Source organism: Rhipicephalus sanguineus, chromosome 8 (assembly GCF_013339695.2).
Source record: "Rhipicephalus sanguineus isolate Rsan-2018 chromosome 8, BIME_Rsan_1.4, whole genome shotgun sequence".
NCBI lineage: Eukaryota > Metazoa > Arthropoda > Arachnida > Ixodida > Ixodidae > Rhipicephalus > Rhipicephalus sanguineus.
In genome coordinates this window covers 134,412,344-134,422,172 of record NC_051183.1, presented here as the reverse complement: position 1 = coordinate 134,422,172, position 9,829 = coordinate 134,412,344, and the positions used below count along the sequence as shown (strand labels likewise).

General features: G+C 46.1%; 1 long non-coding RNA gene across 2 annotated transcripts; it reads left to right on the top strand.

Annotated features, from left to right (window-relative positions):
• The first annotated feature begins 6,552 nt into the window (after nt 1-6,552).
• LOC125759603 (uncharacterized) lies at nt 6,553-9,429 on the top strand. Of its 2 annotated transcripts, XR_007417232.1 has the most exons (4): nt 6,553-6,711; nt 6,778-6,849; nt 8,837-8,901; nt 9,271-9,429. It is a non-coding gene; the product is annotated as an uncharacterized LOC125759603 (long non-coding RNA). The 2 variants fall into 2 exon arrangements; XR_007417231.1 differs by lacking the exon at nt 9,271-9,429 and having other exon boundaries at nt 8,837-8,936.
• Nucleotides 9,430-9,829: the final 400 nt, after the last annotated feature.

Sequence of the window (9,829 nt, the reverse complement as noted above, 5' to 3'; positions counted from 1 at the left end):
CTGACTCAATGTGCTGCCAGCCATGAGGAAACAGTGGGAAAAACTGGGCCTAGTGAATACAACATTAACCTGACTGATGGACAGAGGTTTATCGAACAGACTTGAAATGAAGTTACACAGGAGCCTGTTTATGTACCTTCATGTTGCTAAAATAAGCCAATGAGTACTTGACAATATACTATAACTTGAACCTGGGTTTGAAAACACAATGCTTTCATTTGGTCATGCTGAAAGAGAATGAACGTTTCAAGTTTTGCGAACGAAAGTATTGGAAGACACTTTTTTCACGTTACAGAGTTTAAACATACAGTTGTGACCAATGCACTATACTCACCAACACTTATGCCTCGCACATGAACTTGCACACTTTTATCAAGTCCAATGCTGCGACCACTTGTGCCACTTGCAGGACACCGGGAAGAATCCTTTTGCTTCAGCAATCCACTGGTACTGACAAATAGGCAGCACTTATAACAGGCCCAAATCATGTAGGAAAGCATATACAGTGAAACCTCGGTGATACGAATCACACGGGACCACCAAAAATATTCGTATCATCAAAAATTCGTATCACCAGAAAGCATAGAAAATTAGCATGCGGCAAAAAAAAGCTGGTGTAAATTTTCATTTATTGTTTTTCAGGGCCGCAGCAAACGTCAGGAAGAATCCTAAAATGATTTTTCAGTTAAGTTTTTAGATTTAGGCAATCATACCAACACTCGTAAATATACGGCCCGTGCGCGTGTATTTCAATAATGAACCAGGTGCGTTGTGACCCGCGACAGCAGTAGCCCCTTCCAAATTTTAAAGACGATAGTTTTTCTTGGGGAACTTAAACGCAGAAATTTTGGTCTGTCTTTCTGTCTGTGTTTCTGTTTGTCGGCACGTCCCTCGATTCAGCCACTCGGCCAAAGTTGAACCACTTGCCCAAGGGCCAGCCATCGTGAATAGCTGACTAGGTTCATACTTGTGTTCACTGTTGATCAAAAAGCAAACATTACGCATATCTGAGGCGCAACATCACTAGGTAAGTATTAGGTGGTGTGTTCCTTTAATAGAAAATACTGTTACAGGGAGACGACAGAAGAAGGCTGTATTTACAGTATTTACACAACCACAGAGGTAGGGGTGACAACCAAGATGGCGATAGCAGCAACGAACACGTCCTCTTCCTCTTCGTCCTCTAGGTAAGCGCCACATAACATTACCCGCCGGCGGTGAAAGCACCGACTCGGTGCGCCCGGGCAAAGACGGTCGCGAGGATGCTCACTATACACACGCGTCGGTGGGTTCCGGTATGTGATAGGGCTACAGACGGACAACGTGAACATTGTCGGTGCGGGGCTGAGTCGACGAGGACGAAGACACTGGCTCGATTTCATACGTCACGTCGGTCACTTGGCGGCATACACGGTATGCCGCCAAGGCATACCGTGTATGGTCCGGTGTACGGGAAGAGGAGCTTTTCAGAAAGCCCAACACGTCGTGCTTGATACCAAAGGAGGACAAGAGACCCAGGAAGAAAGTGGGCGTTTCTGTGACGGCGATCGTAGCGAGATTGTTGGCCCGCTTGCGATTCGGTTAACCGAACGCGCGCAACTTGTCGTGCATGGTCGGCGCGGGCAATAGCTTTTTGAGCGTACTCAGTAGGTGGGTACACGGGAGGCGGCATCATCGTGTCCATCGTATCTATGTATAACAATACATAGATACGTAATTGTAGAGACCCTAGTTTCTTAAGCTGCGCTGAAAATGCGACTGCGCCGAAACTTGGCTTCCTCCGTGCCCTCTGCACGAGCTCATTGTTGTGTTTCGGTTTCGGTTCAGTATTGCACTGCACGAGTGCCATGGGGCGCCGCTCTGGCATTCCTGCTTTACCTAGGCGACTTGAATATAAAATAGTGTGTGGAGAGTACTCGTTAAGTGCGGACGTTTCTTCTGCTTCGGCGCTTCGCGCCAAACCGCGTGTTCGTACTGGCTGGCGCCCCGCCGGTCGCGTTGGTCACCGCCGGTCTTCGCCTGCTGCTGCGCCGGGACTACCAGCCCGCAACACAGCATTCACGTTTCCCGACGTATTGCCAGATTGCGTTCATATCTCACGCAGCGCCTCTTCTATCTCTTTAGACGACATTTGCAGCGAAGCACGCAGATACGCGGCAAATTTTTAGCATGCTTTTTTGTATGACACCGGAGTACTGCAGCGAAAATAACAAAAGAAGCGCTTTGACATGATGGATCGAGGCCACAAGATTACAGAACCACGGTCCTGTGTTATGACTTTGTTATCGCGTAGATGTTGGGAATGTTTTTTGGGAGATTTACGACCGTGCCTGCACAAGTGCGACCTCAACGGTCGCGCATGTTGGCCTTGTGAGGCCTGACTCCTTCGCCAAGAGCGTCCTCGCCTTCTTTCGGTCCTCGTCCACCCTTAAAAAAGTGTTTTAGATGCGAAGTATCTTATGGCGGGGTTCAATCCGGTGGTGGTGTGCGGCGTGACCACCCTTACTGCGCATGCGCATACCCTCTCAACTCCCTCTCTCCCCTTTCCCCTATCCACCTTCCCCCTCCTCTCCCACCCCCCTCTCCACGTTCCCTCTCCACTTTCTCTCTCTCTCCTTCCCCCTCGCCACTTCCCCTTCCCTCTCCCCTCCCCTTTCCACTCTTCCTCTGAAATGCGGGCTAGACATGCCGAAATTCTCTCATGCGCAAAACGCCGCGATGAGCATCAGCGCATGCGCGTTCTCTCCCCCTCTCTCTCCTCTCCTACGCTGCCCCCCTCTCGCACGTCTGTCGGCCGCGTTCCCCGCTCGCCATGTGAAAATTAACGGCCAGGCTAGAAGACAAGACGCGCGTAGCGTTCCTCTTCGCGTTCCGCGACGCGATGTCGGTAGCATGCCCAACGAACGCCAACGGAACGCGATCGCGCAAGTGCTCCGGCTTCGCATCGCCTCATGGTCCCCTTTAGCGGGAGATGGTGTAATTTTTTCTTACACCGTGATTCTGGCAATTTGGCGGTTGCGTTCCCACGCTTGCGTTCCCGCGCTCCCACGTGCTTGGCGCGTCTTGGGCGACAGCGGGGACAGCACCTCTTCGTACCTGGGCGGTAGCGTACGTTTGTATCAAACGTAGGTGGGTGAAAATCGGTTCGCAACAACCATACTCCATTATATTGCAGGCCAATGGGCCTTGGCTGGGACCAAGAGAAAATTCGTATCTCCCCGAAATTCGTATGAGCTGGGATCGTATCACCGAGGTTTCACTGTAGCACTTACAGCTGCCAAAAGACAGACTTTCAGTGCAACCTCTGTAATGAAAATTATTAAATGCAAAGCATTTCTTAGCAAACTTCTGCTACTTTGAACGTATCTATCTATCTATCTATCTATCTATCTATCTATCTATCTATCTATCTATCTATCTATCTATCTATCTATCTATCTATCTATCTAGACGCCTACGACTTTGTGCTCGCCTGGCCGTTTCTGTAATGGGATGTATACCGAAATTGCTGTGGCATAACATGACTGTATGACAAACGTAAATGACAGGTAATAGCATGAAAATAATGACATGTATGTCATGATCGGCATGATTTACATGCCACGGTCTTTGTGCTCTTGCGGCCATTTTGTTAACTTGATATATACAAAAATTCGGATGGCGTGACAAGAACGTGTGACGAAGGTAAGTGACAGATCCTAGCATGCAAATCATGACAACCATGTCATGTACAGCATGCTTTACATGACATGGTCTCGGGGCACTATCGACTGTTTAATTAAATGGATATCTACCAAAACTGGTATCACAAAAAATTCAGTATAAAGAACATAAAGGACAGGTGGTAACATAAAAATCATGACACGCATGTCATGTTCGGCATAAACATATTTTCCATGCTCACGATGTACTCGCAGCAGTTTCACAAGCTTGACATGTACCAAATTTGGTATTGCGTGACGTGACAGTATAACGAACACAAATGACAGGTGTTAACACGAGAATCATGAGAAGCATGTTAAGTAGGGCATGATTTGCATGCCACGCTCATGGTGCGCTTGTGACCGGTTCGTTAGCTTGATATACAACAGAAATTATATTGTATGACGTGACTGTACGACGAACGTAAATGACAGGTGGTAACACGACAGTCATGGCATGTCTGCCCTGTAGGGCATGATTTACATGCCACGCTCATCGTACTCTCATGGCCGGTTCGTAGGGCTCAGTACACCAAAACTGGTATTGCATGAAGTGACTGTACGACGCACATAAATGACAGGTTTAACACGACTATCGTGACATGCATGCCAAGTAGGGCATGATTTACATGCCACACTCATGGTGTGCTCGCGACTTCACTTACGTCTGAGTGTATTCCCATAGGGCAGCCGACTCCATCATCGTCAGTAGTGTCCCATGTAGAAATCATCGACCTGAAAAATCATAGCATATCCACGTGGTGAATGATGATGAGTGGAGCGAAGCGAACTCGCGCTGCAGCACCGCGATGGCATTGGTGCGAGCGTGGTCCTTCTTGATCGAATATATTGTGACTAGATTGTTTGAGAACCACAATATGTTGCACACACCGCAACTATGGCCGAAACTGTTATCAAGGAAGTCCCGCTGGAAGCGCGCGTCGGCGCCTTCGGACAGAGCCCGCGTGATGCGTTTTGCAGCCACTTCACGTGCTCGCACAGCCTCGGGCTCTGCCTGCCGGTACGCGCGCTTTCTCGCCGCTTCACGGTCCTTCACATTTTGAAGATCCGAATCGCGCCGCAGCCGCCCTTATGAAAATGAGTCTTGAGTGTCTAGTGTCGACTAGGTGCGCTCCTAATGAGTCACTAGACAGACATTAGACACGCAATGCCTAATGTCGTTTAACATTAAGTGTACATCAGAGAGTCAAATGACCATGTGCACTTTAATTTCTGGTGACTGAAGTGTTCAGACTTTCAGTTGCCGTTCCTAATGTCAAAACGCGCATCACAACAAAGAAGTTAAATAGCCTTAATCGCCACCGTAAAATCAGTTTATCACAATAGACAAGTTCGTCTTTCAGAAACTACAAGCAATAAACAATTTGTGTTGCAATGTACACAAATATCGTGTTTCAGTAGAATGCGTAAATATTTTACATATATCGCCCATGCACCGGCGATCGAAGAATTGCTGACGACCGCAGCAATGTTCATTATATTACCTGCCGTATAATAGAAGTAAGCATTTCCTTATTTTTAAAAGGCATGAGTCGATCACATATGCAAATATGAACAGATACGATCAAGTGACACTGCGAACACTCGCTCAGGGGCCCGTGTTGCCCATTTGTCCAGTAGAAATTAACGGAGGAGAGTGGGGATTACCCGAACGGCGTCGCGAAGGATTTTGGGGGGCGGAGAAGAATTGGAACTGTGGACAATGGGTGACGTACAGAAAAAAAGTTCGTTATTGTTGTGATAAAAATTAGGGACTGTTCTTATGCATGGTGCACTTACATATATGTCCAAAACAGAATGTTGTTGGTTGCAAAGATACGCGGACAAGCGTTTTTCCCAACCTCAAACTACTGTCTCTATCTCTCCTCGCTGTTGCAACGCTGGTCAGAAGCAGCCGACAACCAAAGTTCGATTTGGCCCAACGTCGCGTACATCCTTCTCCCGCCCCGCCTCCTCGTAATGTCGTCTCCACGCGACTCTCTTCCGTTCTCCACGGCGTCAACTCATCTCTCCCTTCACTCCTTCCTTGTCCCATTCACCTCCTCTGTGTGCAACGTTGGGTGTCGCCTATCACACCCTACCCATTCCCTCCTCCTATCATAATCCCTACCTCTTTCTATCCACGGGAGAGGGCAGTAACTTGAAACAAAAAAGCGTTTCTTTTGACAAAACAAAATGCATAGTTGTATAACAAAATCGAACAGCCATAACACATTCCCAACATGCACACACGGGTTAAAAAAAGCCATAAATACACTTTTTTCTTTGTACAGTGACAAATAAAAACAACAACATTGCTTTATTTTCTACGGAGCGCTGTTTGAAGAGAGGGTCAGCGCGCACCAAGGAGATATTTATATTTGTTTTGATTTATGCAGCGTCATTTCGCGTTTTTGCACTTGTGAAAACGTCGCTCCTTTTACGTGCACCTCACAGTCAAAATAGCGCCTTCGTCTTCAAGTGAGCGCTCGTCACCCTCCACCTTTCCCGTCGACTCGCCTAGGGAGCTTCTGACGAATTTCACTAGCAAATGGCTGTATAAGCCTGAGACGGCCGCTCGAACAATGAAATGGCCGTCACATGAGGTACGGAAGGTTCACAAACCAAAACTAAATTCGAAACGCGCGCCGAACCGGACTATTTCGCGGAGCAGTACATGTGCAGTAGCTCCGCCCCCGTAGCCTTCCCTTCATTGCCAAGAAAAGTTGTCCTTGGGGGCGCTTTAGTTGTTTGACGGGTGCACGATGCGCGCGGTTTGTGTGTGTGTGTGCCATGCTGTGTTCTGCAATGCTTCGTTACCACGTTTATCGATTATGCACGTTGGTTACTTGATTCAATGTCAAGTGTACCTTCCAAGACGATCTAGGTCCTAGTCTCGTGACTGAAGGCGAGTGCGGACGTACAGCAGCCTTTTGACAAGACTGTCGCCGAGTGCACGGTACATTGTGGACTGTAAAGCTGAAGAGTGCACAGTGGATGCCTGATTTTGGTAAGTTCTAGAATATTTCTGAATTACACAGCTAGGTTACTTCATTACATGACGTCTTTTACGCAGGAACCGAGTGTGATCGTCTGGGCGGTGTGTTCACTCTGCGGGGATGATGGCCAGAGGAAGGATGATAGACAGGTATGTTTTACGCTATGCTCAATGCTTTCTGTGCACTTTATACGGTTGTATGAAGCACTCACCATGTGCGTTCACTACCTACAACTGCAACGGGTGGATGAAGGCACGTTGCTTTGCGCGATACTCCGCTCGCTTCTGTAACGCAAGCGTTTCTTGTCATGGCGCTCTTCTTCCTTGGCTGTTTTTCGATTCCAAGAATGCCTGTCGCTCGGCCCGCCCGCTTCCCGCTGCTGCTTCTCTACTCGGGAACTGGTTGACCTTGGGGACGCCTGCGCGATGTATGTGTCGCAGGGAGGGCAACACTCGCCCTTTTGGGCGTAGGGGACCGGAGGGGGGAGGTGAGGTAGGAGGGAAGGACTGAGAGCATGGCTCTTTCCCGGAGAGGGGACGGGTCGCGACCGAGGAGAGAGAGAAAGTGGCCCGCTCTTGGCATTCCGCCGCTCAGAAGCGATCGTAAACCGAAGGAAGAATAATTTGCAAGATTTTTTGTATCCGAGTTGTGATTCTGTAAATAAACTTCTTAGCGTCGTCGAAAGTTATTGAAATCGACTACAGCTGTATACTGCACGAGATCATCGCCTGAAGCTACTTGTACGATGGCTTATCACTTCGGCAATAGAACTGCTTTAAACATAACGTTCATCGCCTAGCCTTCTCATGATGCAGGTACAAATGAAGTAACTTTTCAGGAAACTCAGTAATAATTGGCATGTAGTACGCGGGGAGGAAGATATAAAAACACGCTGCGGCTGCACATGCGCGCGCGGTGCTCTTCAGTGGCGTGTGTTTGTGGCTTTCTCCGCGACTACTGCACCGCGCTTGTTTTTGTTAGAAGTTAGTTGCACTATGGTTAGGATTTTAATCTGACTGTGCAAGGTCGTTGCTACGAGAAACGAACTTGCGTTGGGTGAACCCACTTGAAGATAATACAAGTCAGTGAATTACGTTATATTCTGGTACTAACACCATGTGTACAGTAATTTGAAAGAGCACAAGATGTATATAATTATCAGTTCTAGACAAATATGCCAGTTGCCTTTGACAAGGTGCCCTTTGTTGCAATATTTGTGTTTGAGAAAAATGATGTGAAATATTTTTCCCGTCGTTATATTGTTTCCTGAAGCATACTGGTTTATATTAACAGAAGTTGTGTAATGGTTAAGCAGCACTGTTCCAATAGCTTTTTATCCACTGTGCTGGGGTGGCAAAAGCACACCTCAATTATGTGCTTATCTAAAGTTCATGTTTCTTTTGTGAGCTTTTCTTAAGGCAGCATGAAACTGAAAGAGCGCTCTTATTTGCAGGTTGTGCGACTAAGACGTAGCATTCATTGTGAGAGTGCTACTTTAATTTTATGAAGTAATTATTATGGGAAACAAATCTAAATTCTCATGTGTAACTATGTGTGCAGAAGTTTAGAGAAGGCTGACAAAAGTGGTTAACGGTTTTTTTTTTTATGGCTTGCAGCACTACAAATTCAAACCGATATTCCAGGCATTGATTGGCTTTAACACGACTAGAATTACTTTCCTAAACGGCTCAAATTCATCATATAATACAATATGTAAAGCTCGGCATTATGGAGTGTGCACATGGGCCACACATACTCTTATTTTATCAATTTATGCATTTTATATTGTGTAGCAGAGCTGATGTAATTTTCGTCATTTAAATGACCTATATCGTAATCTGCGTTCTCCAACCACATAGTGTTTACTAAGTACATAAGTTTCTGAAAGTTCGCCTTGCAATGGCACCATTGCAGTTGTCTGCCATGAGCCGTTGCTCAGGTTATACTTGTTCTTATAGCGCAATCTGAGTCCATCATTCAAGGCCCTTGCTGGTATATAAACATAGACTTGCCTGAATACATTGTATGTATTGTGTGTGAGCTGTAAGGTCTGTGTGGTGCGCCAACTCATGAATGTTTTCTGGTATCCTTAACATATGTACCCGGTGATCTCACCTGTTCGTGGAACTGAAGCAGACGACAGCTTGCAGACGAAGATGGGAGCGTTCTACCTGTGAGCCTGGTCGAGCTTATATTTTATGGTAGGCATTTGTTTCAATCTTTACAAAGAGCTTCGACATGTTGCGCCTGCTCATGAACCTATTGCAACTTTTTTGAGGGAATTCTAAGATCAAAGAAAGAAGACCCTAGACGTAACTCCATTAATGTATACTTGATGCTGGACTTGACCTTCTGTGTTGTTTTCCTGTTTTCTTACAGGATTTGCTGAAAGTTTCTTTTGGAAATGCGATATAAGATGCAAGTTTGACTAACTCTAACTTCACAAAAGTGCTTTTTGTCAACTACCTGCACGGGGCCTTGGCAGTACATCTAAGTGTTCTAAGGTGCACGATGTGTTGGATAAAGTTTTCTTTGCAACTCTTATATATTTACTGCGATCTTTCGTGCAGGATACACATGCATGGATACACATACATGGATTCCCTACAAGGACCCTGCGCATCAAAAGCAATCTGTCATCAATGTTAAGTAGACAGATTAAACGAAACGAAGATATGACAGGTGTACACCATATTTTTCTTTCATTTAACCTCTGCATGTTTCCCAGTCAATAAATGTTTTTATCCATTTTCTTTTGTTGAGAAATGTCTTTGTACAGCACAAGTGTCGTAGAAGGTGCATACATGCACTTTTGTATGATGCTTGGCTGCATGTGTATCAACCAGCGAACAGGCACAACTAATATGTGATTCCGTACTATCATCCGGACATATCATAAATCTTATCATGTACTGTAATAGTTCTGTTTCAGGAATGTTATGAATGTCATTGGCCACGAAGCACAAGCTTGGCCGAGGGCCATTGCAAACAGGATGTTTCATACTCACAAGAAAGTCACTCATAAGGACACATTAGAATGACGGTGGCCAATATGTCTTTGAGTGACATTATGAGTACATTAAAACAATTCTGAAGAAATACATTAGAGAATCAAATGAGTGTTGATGT